General features: G+C 35.1%; 1 protein-coding gene across 5 annotated transcripts in view; it reads right to left on the reverse strand.

Annotated features, from left to right (window-relative positions):
- LOC105202478 (activated Cdc42 kinase-like) overlaps positions 1–22,494 on the reverse strand; it is a 289,383-nt gene that overhangs the window by 126,751 nt on the left and 140,138 nt on the right. The window lies entirely within an intron of this gene.

The raw sequence follows: 22,494 nt of genomic DNA on the forward strand, positions 1-22,494 counted from the left end.
CAAATGAGATAACTCATTCGAAAAGGGGAATTAACACGTACGTGGGTCTGAGAGACCCCATATAAAGTTTTGAATGCTTGCTACGTAAAGACGGAATGAGATAGGAGGTTCAGACCAAGACGTAAAAAAAAATCTCTTTTGATTGATATGGTTGATCAACTTTTTTGGTCAACTAGAATTCGAACGGCACGGCAGCAAAGTTTTGTTAGGGTCAATGCGATCCATATACTGTGTAAGTGAAACTTTTTTTATGAGTATTTTACATAAAAAAGCTGGACAAAATACGTTCAAACAAGTCGGTTTGCGAATGTTACTCGCATATATTTTGTCTAAAGTTGAAATACTATAAAATGCTGTAGAAAAGGGAGTTTTTCTGAAATATATCATAAAACACATCAATTTTCAATTTTAGAAACGATTTAATCAAAAATACCTCATATTCGCCTTATTACATAAGTACATTTTCTAATAAAAATGATATAACAATGATATGACAATGATATAATTTTTTTTTGAAAGTATGAATCTTTAGCTTTAAAATGCCATATTGTAAAGTTCTTCAAAGTTTTTTGTTGCAAAGATATGATTTTTTTTTAAAAAGTGGATTTTTAGATGCCCAAAAATACCTCATATTCTCCATGTTACATAATTATACTTTTTAAAAGGAATGACTTTGCCAAATTTTATTTTGAAAGTGTGACTCTTTAGCTTTAAAACGCCGTATTTGAAAGTTATTAAACGTTTTTTTCTTGCAAAAATATGATTTTTTAAAGGAAAAGTGGATTTTTGACCAATTTATCATTTTTGCTTAATGGTTTTCCTTTTATAACTTCTCAATAAATTGTTTTCCGGCAATGCCGATTGTGCAGTCACACTCCTGAGATTTTGAACTTTTGTTTTAAAAAAAAATTGTAGAACAATATTGATTGTAATCAAAGTTATTGCTTCTCAAAGTTGAAAAAGTCTCCCAGACCCAAAAATGTGTTTCCGTATTTTACAGGATCGGTGTGTTTAAGGGTTAAGTATACTAAAAGTGTAAAATGGAGCGTAAATGGAGCTTGCTTTCTGAGAAAATTGCAATTAAAGTTTAACATTAAGATTTCTGTACATTAAGTACTACCCAGATAACATTGGCTAAAGAGATACCGGTAGAACTCTAAAATAGTGTCCAACTTAAACGCAAAATGCGAACATATTAATAAAAAAGTAAAGTAATTAATACATATTACAAGTATATGTCAACTAAAAGTATACTTTCTTGCATTTTATGTAAAAAGTTGTTATTAGACTACTAAATTAAGGTACTTGAGCCGAATAAGGCCCAGTACTAAATAAGGCCCACTTTTAAATTTACCATTTAAAAACCCTTTATGTTTAAAATATATGCTTAAAAGGTATGCCATTGGAAGTAGATAAAGACTGAATAGGAAATTAATACCGCTGGCAACACGTTTATTCAGTGCAACGAAAGCTTGTAACAAAGTGAGTAAATCAGTCGTTTTTATAAAAAATGTGTTGTAAATTTAATAAGTATGCATTATTTTATGGTTTATTACAACACATTATAATATTATTTAACTTTCTAACTATAGGAAAAAACAAATATGTATATCAATTTTTTGGAATAAATATACTTTTTTATAAATGTTTTAAGAAATAATGCCCACTTGTACATTAATTGTTATAGCCAATGTCATTTGTTTATTATGTATGCGGCTTGCAACAGAGAATAACGATTTTCAATGATGCTAACTTTCCATAAGCTAAAATTGCACTAAAATAGCCAGAATTTCTTATAGTTAAAATATTAATTACAAATAAAATTAAAAACAATTGTGATGTCTTACTAGTATAATAGAGTAAAAGATTTCGTATTTGTGATTAATAATTATTTTAACAGTGAGTTGAAAAATAATATTTAATTCCTTTGTTATTTTCAATTTATTTTTAATTCGGGCCTTATTAAAAGCACAAGAATTTAATAAGGTCCAATGTCAGAGATTAAAAACATTTCTTTTTTGTTTACTTAAAAATGTTTTATATAGAAGATAATTTTATTTTGGCGAGTGATTGAAATAAACATTTTATTCTCATTTAGTTTATTTCAATATTTTTGTAAATAGAATTTATAAAAAATAAAATAAGTTAGGTGGGCCTTATTTGACTCAGGTACCTTATTTTAAAAGGAAATAGATTTCTGTTTCCTCAAAATAAAGAATTAATCATTATGTAACGTTACGCCCCTCTGCTGCATCGCCACTCCGATCTAAACGCCGAACACAATGCGTAAGACCGAGCACGTGCACGCGCTCGGCTAAGTTTGCCGCAATCACGCGCTACCATGCGTGCCGCGCGCCGCGTTCGGCAAGCGTTCCCACTCCGGCCGGCCCAACCGCGCGCGCTGATTGGTACTTCCGACCGCGCGGATCGCTATATAAGCCGGCAGCGGGCAGCCAAAATGAGATCGCGCCGAGCCACCGATCTCGCACCTACTCCGCTCCTGCGCCGGGTATCCTCGGCGCTCCTTTGCTTGGGTATTCTCAAGCACTTCCTCGGGAACGGGCATTCTCGTTCCAACTATCTCGCGACGGGCATACTCGTCGGTTCTAACGGCTGGGAATACTCGGCCGATCCCATTTTCCGTCCGCGACGGGAATACTCGTCGTTTCCGCGGCTGGGTGTTTTCGGCCAATAGGAACCGTCCGTCCCGCAAGTCCGTTCTCGGGGATTCTCGAGACTAACACCGTCGTCGGGAATACTCGACGCCGCCCTCCGGCTCAATCCGTAAACCTTCTCCCCACGGGGTGAGACCACTTAGGTCTCTAATGTCGACCGCTCTCACGTATCGCGGAACCGCTGCACCGCGCGCTGCCGATTCCGCGATCGCGACCATCCGTCGCGCGGGCCAATCACGGCCCGTTTGCGCGGGCCAATCACGGCCCGTTTAACCGCACTTTAAGTTAGCCGCTTTACGGCGACTCCGATTATTACCTCCGAGCGCATAGCGCATAATACCAGTCCGTCCGTTTCTTTAGTTATCCGAATCCGTTCTTTGGTTTAAATATTAAGTTACGCCGCGAATTTTATTTTGTCCGTTCCTTTATTTTACGCGGGTCCAATTATTGTTCAACCGAGCGACTCTGATTATTACCTCCGAGCGCATAGCGCATAATACCAGTCCGTCCGTTTTTTCTTTGGCTTAAATATTACGTTACGCCGCGAATTATATTTTGTCCGTTCTTTTATTTTGCGAGCACTCTGGTGCCTTATTAATACTTGTGTATTTCAATTACATCTGATAAATATATTGTTACGTTTGCATTATTGTACTTAACATGGAGTTCTCATTACTACCGAAAAACCCTGGCATCCGGCGAGCACATCCGAGCAACCGATTACAAAATCCCAACGCACCGAAAGATATCCCGATACTCCCGCCGCACCGGAAAAGTACCAGCGTTACAACTATAGTAGTTTACTACTAATACATTACTTTTAAAGTATGGTTAGAGATTTTTTTGTTATATTTTAGAACGATACTGTTTGAAAAATATATCTCTCTTTTTATTAGATATGACAACTCCATTTATTTTCTAATATATGATGTTATTAGTAGATGATCATTTAGCGGCATTCATAATTTTGAAAAATGTACAACTATTATAGTCTTTAACTGTGAATATACTTTTGTGCTATTTTTGGAGACTTTTCGATTATACTTTAGAATGACACTGTTGGACAAATGTAATATGCTTATTTCTCATTCGCATGCTCAAGTCGCCACATTACGGCAAAATGACAGGTATCCTAACCTAAATAGTCGCCAACTTTAATGTGCTTGACATCTCGGTTCGCGGGACAGAGCGACACATTTTTCTGCTAGATTCGTTCATTTTGTGCAAAAACGCGTTGAATGAACCTAATCTCATAAAAATCAGAGGTAGTAGGGCTCTTCTGAATAATTACCTAATTTATATTGAAAATATTTAATAATAAGGCTAAATAATCAAAGGGCTAGTGAGAGTATTCGCGCGATATTCAAGACGTAAGTTCTTTCCTGTTCAAATCAACTTTATTTCAAATGTAACTTTTTATATAACAATATCACAAGCGTACGATTAGTGTTAGCGTATTAGGTTATTGTTCCGAAGATCTTAGGTTTAAATCCTGTCGCGCCAATGCGTTTACAAAAATTGTAAAATATGCGTAATTGTAATTAGGTAAAGTAAAAGAATGTTATATGCGAAAAAGTGAATACGGATAGAATAAGATCTGTTTAAAAAAAATTTTTTTATATTACACATGTGCTAAAATTTATTTTTAGGTGTAGTTATAACATTGTTGGAGGTAAAAAGTGAATTTTAGTTATTTGACATTAGGATTCTATAGAAGATAAAAAGTGATCTACAATTATTCAATAGTAGTGAGTTAAAGTATAAGACTAAAAGCAAAATACAGATTTTCGATAATAGGGACATATTGTACAAGACTACAAGTCTTATTTTTAAAGATATAATATTAATACCATATCCATCTATTTGTGTGCATTTTCGACGTCAACAAGGACACTTCTAGACTCTCTAAAGTAGAATACTTTTATATTACTATTAGGGTGCTTGAATGTTATCTAGGCTAGAATCTTGAGCCAGTAACCAAGAAAGAGTCATGGATAAGAAAGTTAAGTGCTAGCACTACATTTTTCCATCCGCAGCGGACCGGGTTCAAATCTTCGCAGCATCAATTTTTTTTGTTTATTTGCTATTATGTTTTATAATTGCATTATTTTTATTATTTTTTAAAGCGAAAATAATGTACTTACGAGTACATGTAATAATAAAATCAAATAATTTTTTAAAATAAAATATATTATTTATTATAAAAGTAAAAAGAGGTTTTCAGTATTCTACAAAAATATTCGTCATATCAAAAAAGTACATATCGAAAATAGCATTATGCCTACGTTTCAGTCCTAAAAACATATACAAGAAACAATTATCTATAACGGAGATAGTCAAAACGGAAACAAGAATAATAAAAATCATTCAAACTGCCCATTTTTCACGCAAATTAAGAGAACTTACAAATCAGCAATCATTACACAAAAGCAACATTGCCGTCTTGAACCCATTTATTGATGAAAATGGTTTAATTCGTGTTGGCGGACGTCTCAAAGAATCCAAACTAACTTTTTAACAAAAACATTAAATCTTAATTTCGAGTCGGCACTTCCTTACTGATCTCATTATTAGAGAGACACACGAAAAATACCATGCAGCTATTCGGACAACTCTATACATTATAAGACAGAAGTTTTGGTTGTTAGATAGTCGTAACCAGGTGCGTAGAATCGTACGAGTGTTACACGATGTTTTCGGTTCAACGATTCAAAGTAATTACTTACGCATATGAGTACGGATAGTGTATACGGAGGCGTTCATAATTAATTCTCAAAAATGGTATTTCGTAAGATTTGGAAAACAATAACCTTTAATTTGGCTTAAAAAAAGTTTGAAAAAATTGTAAAAAACGTTGGGTAATGGGGGTATTTTGTTAAACAAAAACAAAACAAAAATTTTTTTCTTCACAACTTTAAAGTATCTACTCTTTAAACCGTACAAATTTTGTTAAAAAAGTTTTTTTTTATCTCTTATACTTTCGACGATAGTCGCTCCAAAAGAAAAATACCGTGTTTTTCAAAGGTGTGTTTCACCCCCTAAATATGAGATTCCGTCCATATAAAAAAATACGAGTGTCTTTAATTTTTGCGTTTAACAACATTTCAAGGAGAATCAAATCGGCGTCGGACATCTGTAACAGTTCCCTTGTGGGATGGGTCTATTAAATTAATTAATTTTATAAAATAAATTATTTTAATGCCTCAATAACAAATATACATTGCACAAAAACAAATAAATTTTTTAATCCAATACAGTGTTCTAACAAATACAATCAAGTATAGTAAATGTGGCAGTGATATAAATATTAATAAAAAAACATTCGCAAACTTTAACGACTGATATCTCGGTTCGCAGGTCAGTTCGGCACTTTTTTCTGCCAGATTCGTTCATTTTGAGCAAAAACGCGTCACATGGGCCTAACTTCATCAAAATCGTCATAAATTACAAGAACATAGTTTTACGAGTAAATTATGGTCTTACAATTTATGATATTATAGAATATAGAAACTCTCAAAATGTATTATTTTTTAAAATAAATCTGCTCGTTAAAGCCTAATTATTCACCTTTATAAATAATTTTATTATAATAATTAATTTATTAAATATTTTTATTAATTTTTTATTAATAAAAAATTGGTTAATTTTATTATTATATGTAAGTACTATTATTATTTAAAAATAATATAATTGTAAAATATAATAGCAAAAGACTTAAAAAAAATGATCCTGCGAAGATTTAAACCCGGTCCGCCGCGAAAGAAAAAATGTAACGCTAGCACTTAGCCTTTTCAGTCATAACACTATTTTAGGTACTGCTTTAAGATTCTAGTACTTAAAATACAAACGTCCCAATGATAAACTTTCATTGCAATTTTCTTAAAAAATAAGGCCCATTCACGCTAACCCTTTTACACTTTTAATATACTTATTTCTCCCTTTCGAAACTATGAACTATGACTCATTTCATTTGACATTTTACAGTTCGTGCCCACCCCTTGTTAGACAGGAAAACACACTGATATAGTTATTGAAAGAAATGAAAAATGTACTTTTATGTATAAAATTTAAAGAAATTTTACTTGCGGTCCATTTTTACGAATTTGGTAAATACAAGACAAATAATATTTTTACAATAAAACACATAATAACAAAATGACATTCACGACATCTCATTGTCAATCAGTCACGTTCCACATCTATTAGTTCTAATTTTGTCCGCGACGGAATGACGCTACCATCAACGCGCAGTTCTCGACTGAGGAATCAGAAGCCTTAACTGCTACGGTCAGGTCCCAAGTTAGGGACCTCGCGGATAAGACTTTTTCTAAATTTAAATCTTATGTTTTTAAATTGTTATATACAGGGTTGGGCAGAGGAACCTGACACATTTTAATAACCACTTGCGCGGCCGCTATTAATCGGAAGAGGTTGAAACTCCGGGAGAATAAACTAGAAACTTGAAGGTTTTTTTTTGTTTATTTACCAAAAATTATATCGGCTAAATGATAGCCGTTACAAGCAATACAATTTTCGAGGCGTTTTTCGAAATTATCATACACTTTTTTCAACATCGCTGGCTTTATTTCTGCAATTTCTCTCCGAATATTGGCTCTCAGCTGGTCCAAGGTTCGAGGTTTGTTCGTCGCTAATCATTAAAAACTTACGGTCAATTTCTTCGTTGTCCAACAACTCCTTCATTTTTTCTGCGAATCTTAATCGAGCTGCATAGTCGGTATATTTCAATTCCTGGGTTATGAGAATTTTGTAGGGATGAAAATTCATCGCTTTCAACATTCTGCTAAACGATCGACGAGACATTCCGAGAGCTTGAGCATGTTTACCGGCAGAACGGCGTGGACTTCGTTGCAAAGAGGTGCGAACGCGTGTCTCATTTTCAGGGGTTCTTACCGTTCTTGGTTGCCCTGGAGGCTTTTGTTTCGTGGCTGTGGCTGTTTGTCGGAAGTTTTTGACCCACAGATTCACAGAATTACGAGAGGGAACCGGATCTCGTGGACGAAGAGAATATTCAATACGAAAATCGCGAATTGCTTGAACGTAGGACTGAGTTATGAAAAAACGCTCGCAAACGAACGCGCGTTGTTGCGGCGGCCACTTCTCCATACTGGAACTGTACTGATATGTAAACATAAACCTTCAACCATCTATTTTTCGCTCCCGGAGTTACAGCGCCCTCTTTTCACTTGGAGGGGAATAACGATTTTTTAAAATGTGTCAGGTTTTTCTGCCCAACCCTGTATATAATTTTTAAACCGTTTTTAGTTATTTAGATTAAAATGTTATTTCTTTACTCAAAGAATTTAAAATTCGTCTTTATTATTGATTAAATAAAAATTCTCATAAACACGAAAAATGTACTTGCAATAAAAATTTATAATTTATAGAAACACTCATTTTGACGTTCTTAAAACAATGTATATTTTTAATGTAAATATATTTTTGGTGTTTATGAAAATGCCTAATTCCCGCAACTTACGACTTTACTACAGTAAAGGTTTGAATGAATATTACACATCTATAAAATTTTATTAAAATCGGTAATCTACTCTTTGGCAAGTTTCCCTTGGCAGAAGGTTAGGTGTTTGCGTAATATTTTTCTGTCCGCGGCAAACTAGGTTCAAATCTCCAGAGCAAACTTGTTACGTTTTTTACTAGTACATTATTTTTTTCTACAAAAACATTTTATGCTGAATAAATTTAAAGAGAAACATAATTGATTAATATTATAAAATATTTTGTGTTTTGGGACGTACCAAGCGTACGCTAGTTTTGGAACGTACCAAGAGCGCGCGCGCGCGCACGCGCCCACGCACGCACGCACGTGCTCCGTTTTCCCGTACCCAATCTCGAGGCGGGGATGCTAGCTCCGCAAAGCCTCCGATCGCTCGCCGACCCTCAAGTTCGGGTATATAAGCCGGAAGATTCCCCGTATCAAAGCTCTCTTTTCTCTTGATCCGTCCGATCAAGAGAAACCACCTAGGTGGTAGGAACTGGAGTTAAGCGCATTAGCTTCTGCGAAGACTTCTTCGCTGACAACCATCCAATCCTAGTTTCCAAGTAGAAAACTAAAACGGGCTCAAGTAATCTTAAGTTCGGTCAAAAGATCTTGACAGCTCGACGAATTCCGCTTCCCGATTACAACAACGACAATGATTCACGACAAGAGTGCGGGGTTTCCGTGCCTCTACCAAGTGCTCTTGGCGTGGAGAGTTGCCACTCGCAAAATACAGCAATATTGATCACCACCCGTGCCGCGCCGCGCCGGTCCGCGATCAGGCCTGATCTTGCAACGCGGTACCGCCTTAGTCCCGGTCTACAATAAGTGTACTAAGCCTTAAGCCCTAAGAAATTGACCAAATGAATAATTAAGTATGAGAAGAATAATCGACCATAGTTGGTCGATATCTTATGTCTTAAGGCTTACTACTCCTATTGTAGACCGGGTGTTATCGCTAGTTTCATTTTGTATTATCCCACCGATCGGCAGCGCCGACCGTCACGATTTATCCCTAGGTAGAGCGTGGACTTCGCGTTTAGTTACTAGCCCTGCGAGGCTGACACGCTCATCTTGTTCATCGCTCTCGTCACTACTTCTTCTTCCTCTCTTGAGGCATGTAATGGACGATAAGCACGTTCGGAGAGCAAATAAGCAATAAAGAAAATTGTGCATAAGTGTGAGTGCCTTCTGCATTCTCTCCCGGCTATATTCTCGAGCTCAAACATTCGTTCTTCGAGCCGGATGTAGAGTGATGCAACAAAAAGCTCGAGAAGTGCGGTCCAGTGTGTGCAAATAGAAACGTTCGACAACGTGGCTGTATTAGGAAGAACTAGGAACCGATAGCTCGACGCTGCACGTCACGCTTGCCTTTCTGGGCCAAGGAACGTCTCAGAAAGAAGCACAGTCACGCGGGCGACGTGCGGTCTGTTTCTTTAGGCATATATGAGAGAGATAGCCGCCCTTCCTCGTCTCGCCATCGACGCCGGCTTTCGTCCCGCGCAAGAAGACGGCCATCTTGTGCCACGCGCAAGCAACGCGCGGTGCGTCCTTCACCTTACAAACGAAATGCAACCGCTTTCATCGCATTGTCGTTACTTGCTGCACGAAGACAGTGTGGGACGCTTCTTCTGCGGATAAAACCAAGATAACCCGCCTTCACGCGCCTAATCCAATAACTATGGATAAGGCGCGGTCAACTTTTCTCTTGCGGATACAAGCAAGACACGCCGCCCTCTCTCGCCTGGACCAACAAAACAGACGACGCGCGGACTACTTCTCTCTCGCGGAGGACAGAGCTACAGTCGCCCTTCCTCGCCTCACCAGCGATGCAGCGGCTTTCCTCGTCTTCGAGACAAGCACCTTGTGATAGTGCAGCGTGCGTCTTTCGCCCTACAAACGAGACGCAGCCGCTCTTCATGGCCTCATCAACGACGCCAGCTTTCGTCTCGTGAAAAGAGACGGCCATTTTTTGTTCTGCACGCAGGCGACGCGCGGTCTACTTCTTTCTCGCGGACCAGCGAGATACAGCCGCTCTCCCCTCGCCTTGCCGGCTACGCGGCGACTTGTGGCTCATCTTCAAGACAAGCATCTTGTGCTACGCACAAGAAACGCGCGGTGAGTTCCTCGCCTTAAGGTGCCATTTCATTTAACGCCGATTCGCTGATAAAAACCCCCCACTCCATTAGTTCGTGCAAAAATTCGTTAGCTAGCAAAGAAAATTGAAAGTTCAATACGGTTGAACTTTGAGCGAAGCAATGTAGTGACAAACAGTTGTTCTGTTCTGTGATACTGCAGTACAAAGGTGATCATAATTCCTACAATAAATGTCACAATATTGTTTAATATTAATATTCTTGAAATATTTAATATTAATAAAAAGTGATTATACGTCCAGTTCTGATAATATGTAATATAAAAAATTAAATAATATTATTTACTTCAATATTTCAAATCATCAGAATTATAATTTTAAAATATAATAATTAAAGTTAATGAATATTTTATGCATAATAATTCACATTAATTTATGAATAAAAATGATATTCGTAGAACATTTTCATTATATTTCATGAATATTGAAATCGTTTTCCATAAAATATTATATAAAGTAGACATATAAATAACAAAATATTCCTATAATATTAAAAATGTTGAATAATTAAAAATTAAATTTCTTTATAGTTTTTTCAGGGAGGAAAAGGGTTAATATTTAATAATACGTGATATTACTTAATCTTGTTCAATTTAGAATTGTGTTATGACTGAAAATTAATTCGGCACGCAGTTCATTGAACTTGAGGAAAGTATATAAAATCACACAAACAATACAAGCACGAAGATCTAGCTGCAACCGTAGAAGGCATTCTTGTTCAATTTGTAAAAATTAAATATTAAAATAATATTCTAAGAATTTAATATTGTAATATTATGACAAAATTATGTGTTCGTTTTTATATAATATTCGCATGGTAATTTATTGCATTATCCGTGAAATATTAGGAAAATATTCTAATATTAATAAATGTCCATCTTGCAGTCTTTATTTTTATGATTTCCGCAATTTAATTCTGCAATCTTCCACTTCACTTTATTGATTCGCGTTTCCAAGAAACGGACTTCGGAGTTTTTCTTCAAAGACTGCGTTCAGGGAGATGCTCCTAACGCTATTCAGCGCTACAATTTGTTCGCGGAGCTACACCCACGGTCATCAATTCTGTCCCTCGGAAAATTTTCCAAACTGAGAAGTCACTATCTTTTTACATATTTGCAGTTCATGATTACCGTAAAAATTATTAATTAAATGACGCTGGAACAATAACAATACAATAATTTAATAATAGTTTGATAGTTTTTAAAAATTTATCTCTAATTTATCTTCTTTGTCATTACGAAAAATTATTAATCTTCAAAACTCGAGTTTGCGGATTAATTTCCAAAAATTTATCGCATTAGATATAAAGGTTACTTCGCCTTTATGTCCAATGCAGTCGCAAGCGGCCGGCGCGGGCGTAAGCTCTGACGTTATGTTAAACATGAACTGCGAGTATGTAGAAAGATATTGACTTTTCAGTTCGGAAAATTTTCCAAGGGACAGAATCGATGACCGTAGGTGTACTTGACACTGCTATGAAACGCTGTCATGACGTTACTGATAGCAGTGCGTGACGTCATAACTTTGCGTTGCAAACGCTATTCCTTTCGAGGTAGTGTAGCGGTAGCGTTTCCGAGAACGCGTGTAATCTACAGATATCCAAAGGAAGGAACGCAAGTGAATATATTTGTGCAATTATGACAGACGTACAATAAATATTAGTCTTCAAGATTCTGATTATTTTCAGGATCTTAAAGACAACGCCAACAAAAACTGTCTGCATGGTAAAATCATTTGGGTACCAATTGTCTCTCTTTTTAATTTTGGCTCAATTAAAGACAAAACATAATTAAACGTTTCATTAGACATCTTAAACATACATTATAAGATATTGTATTCTTTATTCATTTAATATAATTTTAATATTGAGGTTGGGTAAATATATTTTTTAAATTAAATTAAATTAAAATTAATATATAGCTTATAAAATTAATTTAATTATATAAAAATCACACGAACAAAAAACTAACTTGTTGAAAGTTACATATGTTAACCCTTAAACACACCGAGCCTGTAAAATACGGAAACACATATTTGGGTCTGGGAGATTTTTTCAACTTTGAGAAGCTACAACTTTCATTACAATCAATATTTTTCTACATTTTTTTTTTTAAACAAAAGTTTAAACTCTCAAGAATGTGACTGCACAATCGGCATTGCCAAAAATAATTTATTGTGAAGTTATAAAAAAAAACTATTAAGCAAAAATGAGAAATTGGTCAAAAATTCACTTTTTCTTCAAAAAATCATATCTTCGCAACAAAAAACGGTTAAGGACTTTCAAATATGGCGTTTTAAAACTAAAAAGTCACACTTTCAAAATAAAATTTGGCAAAGTCATTCCTTTTGAAAAGTATAATTATGTAACATGGAGAATATGAAGTATTTTTGGGCATCTAAATATCCACTTTTTAAAAACAAATCATATCTTTGCAACAAATCATATCTTTGCAACAAAAAACTTTGAAAAACTTTACAATACGGCGTTTTAAAGCTAAAGATTCATACTTTCAAAAAAAAATTATATTATTGTCATTTCTATTAAAAAATGTATTTATGTAACAAAGCGAAATGTGAGGTATTTTTTATTAAATCGTGTGTAAAATTGAAAATTAATGTGTTTCATGATATATTTCGAAAAAACTCCCTTTTCTACAGCATTTTATAGTATTCCAACATTTTTAGACAGAATATATGCGAATAACATCCGCAAACCGACCTGTTCAAACGTATTTTGTCTAGCTTTTTTATGTAAAATAGTCACAAAAAAAGTTTCAATTACACACTGTATGGGTCGCATTGACTCTAACAAAATTTTGCTGCCGTGCCGTTCAAATTCTAATTGAACAAACAAGTTGATCAACCATATCAATCGAAAGAGGAGATTTCAAACTTTTTTTACGTCTTGGTCCGAACCTCCTATCTCATTCCGTCTTCACATAGCAAACGTTTAAACTTCATATGGGGTCTCTCAGACCCACTTACGTGTTTAAGGGTTAAGATTAAATTAACTTTAGTTAAATTAAAAGTAATTTTGAAATAATATTTATATTAAATTAGAAATTCGTAATTTTAAAACGCTAACGCTGCGCTAATGGGTGTTCATGGAGCTAGCTGTCGCTATCGCGCTATTTTATGTGCTAACAGTATCGATAGCGTATGCGTTTGCATTGACAGTGAACTCCACGAACGCACCCAAACTGTCAAAATTTGCTCAACGATGCTCTTTTGCGCGTAATGAGAAGTGAATAGTAATGGAAAGCTTCGCCAGCGGATTTCGCTCCATAAAAAGGAAAGAAAACTTCAGCGAAGGGCGACGATTGGCGGCGGAGTGGAGGGTCTTCGCCAGCAAATCTGCGTTGCATGAAATCGCAGCTTTACAAGCAAGACGCAGCCGCCATTCCTCGTCTCGACATTACAGGCTACAAGTAAGCAACGCGCGGTGCGTCTCTCTATATGATTGAGACGCGACTGCCCCCTCATCGCTTTGTAATTGTTTGCTGTATGCAAGCAATGTTCGGTGCACCTACTGCGGACAAAAGAGAAGTGCAACCTTCCTTCCTCGCTCGGCCCACGACAGCAATGCATCTCCAAAAGGAAAGATACTTCCCCTCTCCCGCTTCTATACCAGATCTCACGTTAGCTTTACATTCCTGCGCCAGAGGATTTCGCGAATGGAGAACAACAGAGAAAATTAGCGAAGCGACAGGTTAGAAGTTAAAGATCTAACGCATTGCAATAGATAGGCACATATAAGGTAGCGTACATAACTTTAAATACAACACATTCATTGTTTTATTAAAAAGCGTTTGATACAATTTTAGCACCATGGCTGACCTCCCAACTTTGATTAAGCAAAGAGATCGCGTTAAAGCTAAACTCACAAACTTCGGCATATTCTTGTCTTCATTGTCAATTAAAGTGGAAAAACAAATTGAATTATCAGGTCGCTTAGAAAAGACTGAAGCTCTATGGCTTGAATTTGATACTTTACAAAACAAAATAGAAAATAAAGACAAGTCAGAAGTCCAATTGCAACAACGCATAGACTTTGAAAACACCTATCACGAGCTTGTTAGCAAAGCTCGACAAATCAAATTGAGAGATCAGCCATTACAGCTCCTACTTTTCGCAGACATGCCACAAGCAGTTGTACAGTAACAAGCCGTGGCAGTAGACGATCAAGCTGCTGCTCAAACGTTCGTAAAGCTTTCTAGAATAGACATGCCTAAATTTGATTGATGGCAATTATGAAAAACAGGTGCCATTTCGAGACCTGTTTGAATCATTAATAGATAAGTTTTACTACTAATAACAGTTTCGTTTGTGTTTAATACAAATATTTATTACAACTTGAATAAACTGTTTTACAGAAAAGAGAACGTTCAGAAAATTAAAAACGTGTGTATGCTTTCGTGTCTTACAGCGGAATCAGTTTATAAAGATCTAGGCAACATAGAAATAAGATAAACGCAAAAATACGGTGCTAACATCATTAGTTTCAAACTTCATTTTAATAACATATTAATATCTCGATTAATCGACAACGATTACATCCTAACACACTCTCTTAATCGTTGATTTAATTAATTTAAATAATCTTAAAATTATAATTTAACTAATTCATTTTTAAATTTTTCGAACTTATAACTATTCAATGGTTTTGTTAAAATATCTGCTAATTGACTATCAGTCGGACAATACTGTAAATCTAATACTCCTTCAGAATATTTTTCATTCAGGAAATGATATCTAGCATTTGTATGTTTACTTCGTTTATTTCCAGTACCATTTTTAATAATTTGAAGTGTGCTTTGATTATCTATATTTAATGTTGCTTTTACAGTATTACCCGTTAATTCTTCTAACAGAGTTTTTAAGAAAATTAATTCTTTTACACAATCTGCCGCCGCTATATACTCTGCCTCTGTACTTGATAAGGCGACTATAGGTTGTTTCTTAGAACTCCAGCTTATTGGACCATTTGAATAAAAAATAATAAAGCCTGTAGTACTTTTACGCGATTCTAGATCACCTGTATAATCTGAGTCTACATAACAAGTTAATTTTTCAGAACCATTGAATATTTCTGTTTTCGTATAAACAATACCTAAATCTATAGTTCCTTTAATATATTTTAGCATTCGTTTTACATTAGCAATATCTTGTTTAGTATATTTATCGAAAAATCTACTTACATAACCACTGGCAAAAGATAGATCAGGACGAGACTTATTTGCTAAGTATAAAATACTTCCTACGCATTCTCGGTACGGAAACTCAAAAGATGTGTTCTCCATTCTTGTATCATTCGGTAAAATTGGTGCCTTTGAAATTTTGGCATCCTCCATACCATAATTACTTAAAACAGATTTCGCATAATCCGTTTGTTTTAGCTTTACACTATTTTTACTCCAATTTAATTGTATACCTAGAAAAGACATTGGATTTTTATATCTAGATATTTCAAATACTTTACCTATACTTGAAATTATATCTTCCACTTCTTGTCTATTGGAGCCAATCACTAATCCGTCATCAACATAAAATGCTAGAATTAAAGAGTGATTCCTATTAACATAAATGCATGGTTCAACTTTTGTAGGTTTAAGATATCTTGTTTTTAAAACTTCAGTAAAGCGCTGATTCCAACTCAGTGGAGCCTGTTTTAAACCATACAGAGCTTTTTGTAATTTACAAATTTTATCAGGTTGCTTCTTGTATCCTTCTGGTATTTCCATATACGTATCTTCAGTAAGATTTCCGTTCAAAAAAGTAGTTTTTACATCGAATTTTTCGATAACATTCATTTTTTGTATCGCCAAAGCCAAGACTAATCTTAATGAACTTGCACTAACCACCGGACTGAAAGTTTCTTCATAATCAATTCCATATTTTTGTTCACATCCTCTTACTACAATTCTTGCTTTATAACGTCCGTCATCTTTGACTCTAAAAACCCATTTATTACTTAAAATCCTTTTATTTCCGGCTTCAATTCTAGGTACAAGTGTCCATACTTTATTCTTCTTAATAGACAGTTTTTCTTCTTTGATTGCTTTATTCCAAAAATCTTTTTCAAATCCTTCTGTTGCTTCTTTAAATGTTAGTAAAACATAATCTTTAAATTTTTCCGGTAATTTTTTTTCTCTTCTTCCATATGCTTGTCCTTTTCTATCTTCTCTCGTATTTTCTTCAGCAACTTGTCCTCTTCTATCTTCTCTTGTATCTTCTTCTTCAGCCGCTCTTCTTTCTTCCTCACTTTCAGAAAATCTACGAGCATCTTCAAAAAAATCTTCCGTATCTCCCATTTCCTGATTTTCACTCTCTAAATCAGATATTTCTGTATCTTTATAATCAATTTGCAATGTTACTTTATTATTTTGTTTTGTAAATTTTCTTTTCTTAAAAAATACATCTCGCGATATAATTAATTTTCTTTCTGTTTTATTAAATAACCTGAATCCATTTGGAGCATATCCAACAAAGATATATTTTTTACTCCTGTCATCTAATTTTTTAATTTGACTAAAAGTTTTAACAAAAGCATCACATCCAAAAATTTGCATGTTACTTAAATCCGGTCTCTTCTTTGTCCAAAGTTCCATTGGCGTAGCTTCTGAAGGACTCCAGTTTAAAAGATATGCTGCAGTACGAGCTGCCTCTCCCCATAATTTCTTGTCCACTTCTTCATCTGCTAATAAAGCTCGTGTTCTTTCTATGAGTGTACGATTTAATCTTTCTGCCTTTCCATTTAACTGTGGAGTAAAAGGAGTAGTATAATCTAAAATAATTCCTTTATCTTTACACCAATCAGTTAAGTCTCTACTTAAATATTCCCTTCCATTATCGCTTCGTAGTTTAGAAACTTGTAATTGCCATTTAGTTTCTACCATATTTATATATTGTTTTACCTTTTCTGCGACTTCATATTTTCTCTCCAAAAGATAAATTACAACAAAATGAGTGTAATCATCTAAAAAAGTAAGAATATAATTTTTCTTATCCCACGTACTTGGATCTATTGGACCGCAGACATCAGTATGAATCAATTCTAGAGGTCTCGTCGCTCTTGTTCTTTCTTTACCAAATGGTGTTCTTACTTGTTTTGCTTTTGGACAAATTTCACAATTTTTAACTGCTTCTTCAATTTCTTCTGCTGCAATTTTCATTCCTTCTGATAATTTCATTAACTTCTTCATATTTTTAGCACCTAAATGTCCCATCCTTCTGTGCCATTCGTAAGCTGTTTCATATTTTTCAGTCATCAATGCATGTTTTTCTTCTTTTCTTACTAGTTTTTCTTCTTTTTTACTTCCAAGATTTACTAACCATAAATCTTGTTTGGTTCTAAAAGCCGTAAAAATTTTACCATCCTTTCTTATTTCAGCTTTATTATTGACAAATACAACTTGTCTACCATTTTGTACTATTGCACTTACAGAAAGCAAATTTTTACTTAATTCTGGAACAAACAGAACATTATTTAAAATACATTTTTCTGTTTCTACTATACCTATACCTCTTGCTTTCATTTTCTCCTTTTTCTTTGCTATTCCAATCTCTGTTTCCTGCCAATAAATTTCTTTAAATAAACTTTCATCGTTTACCATGTGTGAAGATGAACCCGAATCCAATATCCATTCAAATTCTTCTAAAGTTTCCTCTTCAGCAACTAGAAAGGAAACTTTGTCTTTTCCTTCCTTATCTTCATATTTTATTTGTTTCTGTTTATTTTTCTTAAAAAAACAGTCCTTTTCTGCGTGATTTGATTTTTTACATATACCACATTTTACTGTATTCACTGTATCACTTGTATTTCTGCAAAATCTTGCGAAATGACCTGGTTCATTACACTTGAAACATCGCAATTTTTGTTTATCTTGAGTATTCTGTGTTTTATTTTTTATGTTTCCTGAATTTGTGCTATAATTAATCTTACCGTATCTCTTCTCAACTGATTTGAAGGCTATTGGTTCCTCCTTTTCTATTGACAAATTCATTCTACTTTCTTCGGCAATAAGTCTGGCAGTAAGACTTGTTAATGTCTTCTGATCTGTAGAAGCTGATTTCCACGCACTCGCAAAATGTTTATAAGTTTCCGGCAAAGCAGCAAGAATTTTATATATAATCATTATATCATTTATATCAGTATTAAGTACTTTTAACTTGTAAGCTATATTTTGTAAAGTACTCACATGTGTTGCCATATCTTGACCACGTTGATATTTATAATTGAAGAATTCTTGCAACAACATGCATTTCTGTTGTTCAGTATCCCTCTCATAAACTGAACAAATATTTTTGAACATTTCCTTGGACGAAGTACATGTCAATATATGTGTTAGAGGCTTCTTCTCCAATGACGTAACAATTAATTTTTGTGCACGTGCATCCTTTTTAAGCCATTCCGCCGGAGAGTTTTGTGGTTGTTCACTCTGTCCAGACACGATTTCATATAGATCCATCGATTTCAAAATAATTACAATTTGAAATTTCCACACAGGAAATGAATCTGCATCCTTGAGTTTTTCAATATGAACAAGCACTTGATCATCAGCTTGCGTGGCTAGCTTTTAAACTTTAGTTATAATATTACAGAAGTCTCTTTTCACTTTTAATTTTTTACATACAGCAAATCTGGGCCCATAACCAGATAAGTTTTACTACTAATAACAGTTTCGTTTGTGTGTAATACAAATATTTGTTACAACTTGAATAAACTGTTTTACAGAAAAGAGAACGTTCAGAAAATTAAAAACGTGTGTATGCTTTCGTGTCTTACAGCGGAATCAGTTTATAAAGATCTAAGCAACATAGAAATAAGATAAACGCAAGTATACGGTGCTAACATCATTAGTTTCAAACTTCATTTTAATAACATATTAATATCTCGATTAATCGACAACGATTACATCCTAACATTAATAAACGCAAATGCATCTCTTTCGCCTATTCAAAAATTATATTATTTGACTACCGCTCTCATCGGCGAAGCAGTTAAAGTAATAGGTCCATTAAAGATTACCAACAATAATTATTTAATTGCGTGGGATTTATTAAAAAATAGATTTGAAAATAGACACTTAATAGTACAATATTTAATTCAAACGTTGTTGGATATGGTACAATTACAAAAGAATCCTACGTAGATTTGAGACAATTAATTGACAACGTGGCTCAATATATTAAATCATTATCAAAGTTAGGGCAGCCTATTGAAAGTTAGGGTATCATATTGATTCACATTCTGTTGCCAAAAATTGATAAAGGCTCGCGCCGCAAATGGGAGTTAAAGCGATCCGTGTTAGAAGAAATCTCTACGTTAACCAAATTTACAGAATTCTTAATTAATCGTAGTTCGTTTCTAGAAGCGCTGTCTCGAAATGGTGGCAACACGCCGTCAACACTCGCAAAAACGGCTCACGCTTAAAATAAAAATGTTTCGCGAGCTTATGTAGCTACAGATAAAGGAACTTGTGCCTTATGTTCAAAAAGCTGCATGAATGCAACACGTTTTTCAACATGTCCGCAGAAAATCAAAACGCGGAAATAAAGAAAAGAAAATTGTGTACTAAATGTCTCAAAGACTTTTATGGCCGAAATTGCAAGGCACCCAATTGTAAAGAATGCCACGGTTATCACAACACATTGTTGCATAAATTTAAATCAATTTCGGAAGCCATAAGCAATGATAATGTAAAATCAAAAAGCAATGAGCCGTCCACTGCTGCTAGTCAGAAGGATGTTGCCACAAACAAAAATGCAAACGCGACATTAGCGCATTGTAGTGTCAAGGGAACTCCTCAAGTTCTCTTATCAACCGTAATCGTTTTGGTGCGTGATGCAGACGGAGCCGCACATGAATGCCGAGCCTTGTTCAATAGTGGTGCGCAGTTTAATTTTATCACGTGCGATTTCAATAAAAAATTAAACTTGCGGCAAAAGTCCATCAACATGGCCATCAACGGCATAGGCAATACGCCAGTGAAAATTGCACAACAAAAAGTGCACGCAACTATTAAATCGCAAATAAATAGTTTTAAAGTCAAACTTCCCTTCTTAATCGTAGATAAAATCACGGAGCCGTTACCAATATATAAAATAAACAAGGTAAATGTAAATATTCCAGATAAAATAGTTTTAGCGGACTCAACTTGGAATATTCCCAGTAATATACACATGCTGATCGGAGCGGATGTATTTTGGGATCTTATGTGTAGTGGGAAGACCAAAAAGTCACAACAATCTCTTACATTAAAAGAAACGCGCTTGGGATGGACTATCTCGCACCAAAAATAATGATATTCTCAAACAGCAAAGTTACATTGCAACATGGTTGCGATGTTACACAAATAACTTGAAAAATTCCGGGACATCGAGGTGGATAGACCATCGACTAGTTCTCAAGAAAAAGAACCATGCAAAATGCATTTTTTAGAAACTTACTTCAGGGAATCGGAAGGCCGATTCGTGGCCAATTCACGATTACTACTGAAGAATAACATCAATGAATTAGGCGATTTCTACCAAGCAGCGCTAAAATATCTCAAATCAATAGAGAAAAGACTAAAAAGGCAACCTAAATTAAGGCAAGCCTATCACAATTTAATGTCGAAATATCTTCAATTGGGCCACATGAAAGAAGTCCTACCAGGAGACATTCAGTCAAAACCATCTTATTATATCTCTTATCACGCGGTCCTCAAAGAAGACAGCAACACAATTAAATTAAGAGTCGTATTTGATGCCTCGTGCAAAACCAGGATCGGAGTTTCTTTGAATGACTGCATCAACGTTGGTCTCACCATTCAGGGTGATTTATTCGATATAATATTGCGTCTACGCCAACATCAATTTGCAATGTCAGCAGACATTGCCAAAATGTACTGACAAATCAAGGTCATTGATGAACATACCCCTCTACAACAGATATTGTGGAGGTGGAAAGAAAACAAACCTGTCCGTACGTTTCGTTTTACAACCGTCACTTATGGACTAGCTCATCATTCCATGCCTCAGATCTCTGCACGCAATTGCATTAAAGAAACAAGATAAATTTCTAAAAACTAGCAAGGCAATCTTAGAAGACTTTTATGTAAACGACCTTTTAACAGGCGCACACACCGCTGAAGACCTTAAAAAATTAAAACAAGATATAATAAAGGTACTTCAAAACGCAGGCTTCAAAATAAAAAAATAGAAATCTCAATTAGCAAAAATCAGCGAACAAAACAACAATTCCACCGTTGCCATAGGCAAGCACACCAAGGTATTGGGATTATTGTGAAACACAAACAACGATACATTTCACTTCATGTGGCGCTTGGAAGATAAAAAAGGCAAGGTCACCAAACGCAGTATATTAACTCAGGTGGCACAAATATACGATCCACTAGGATGGCTGGGTCCAAGTACAGTTAAAGCAAAGATAATTCTACAACGTCTGTGGCAGAAAAAGGGAAGCTGGGACGAGTTAGTCAGCGGATAAACGCTGCAAATATGGAAAAAATAAAGAGCACAAATTCATGAAATTCAGGCAATCACAATACCAAGAAAAATATTAAACGAGAAATCAACTCACAATGAACTTCATGGTTTTTGTGATGCGACTGAGGCAGCATACGGAGCCTATACCTTCGCAATATCGCTACTAACAGCGCATATGCCACAAAGCTATTATGTGCTAAATCAAAAATAGCTCTCTTAAAAAAAAAAAAAAAATCCTTACCCAGTTTAGAATTATGTGAGGCTTTTTTATTGGCGCGTCTCGTAGAAAAAGCCACACACGCACTAAGAATTTTTATAAACAATATATATTATTAGAGCGACTCAACTATAACGCTGTCAAGCATCGACAACAAACCCAACAAATGGAATACATTTGTTGCAAATAGGGTGGCGGAAATACACTGCATCACCAACAAAGCGCCATGGTACCACATAAGATCGGAAAACAACCCTGCCAATCCCTTGTCCAGAGAAGTTAATCTGAATCAGTTAAAAACAAAAAAGCTCTGGTAGAAAGGTCCACAGTTTTTACAGTACGACACAACACTGCAACCATACAGTAACAAGGCCAGCGAAGCTATCGTTCCAGAGAAACAAAACACAGTTAGTGGTACTGGCGTCAGCAACCGTGCTAAATT

The sequence above is a fragment of the Solenopsis invicta genome, chromosome 2, assembly GCF_016802725.1.
Source record: "Solenopsis invicta isolate M01_SB chromosome 2, UNIL_Sinv_3.0, whole genome shotgun sequence".
NCBI classification, from domain to species: domain Eukaryota; kingdom Metazoa; phylum Arthropoda; class Insecta; order Hymenoptera; family Formicidae; genus Solenopsis; species Solenopsis invicta.